The following is a 363-nucleotide window of genomic DNA, read 5'->3' as shown; positions in this document are numbered from 1 at the left end:
CGCCTCCCGAAAAACAAAGGAGCCGGAGCGAGCTCCTAGGTATATATAAGGCTCCTCTAGGCGTCTTGCGTCACTTAGAATTCAGATTTTGGGATTCACTATACAATATTCACTCTGTGAGTTTAACAAGTAGACGCAAAAAGAAAACTTAGAATCTGTGCGCGGTCGAAAGTCGAGTGCCAAGGATCGCATCTTGGAGAGAAGTCCTGCGCAACCGCTCCTCGAGATCTCAGCTCCTACCTGGCGTGAGTCCCTGCCACCCTCTCCAGCTCGCAACAAGTAGTAAGTTGTCAGCTCTTTATTTTAACCGGGCTTAATTAAATTAGTTGACTTGTCTCAAATTAATCTCGTCCTCAGTGCGTC

This window comes from Wasmannia auropunctata, unplaced genomic scaffold, assembly GCF_000956235.1.
Source record: "Wasmannia auropunctata unplaced genomic scaffold, wasmannia.A_1.0 LD334876.1, whole genome shotgun sequence".
Lineage (NCBI taxonomy): Eukaryota > Metazoa > Arthropoda > Insecta > Hymenoptera > Formicidae > Wasmannia > Wasmannia auropunctata.
This window is presented reverse-complemented; position numbering follows the sequence as displayed.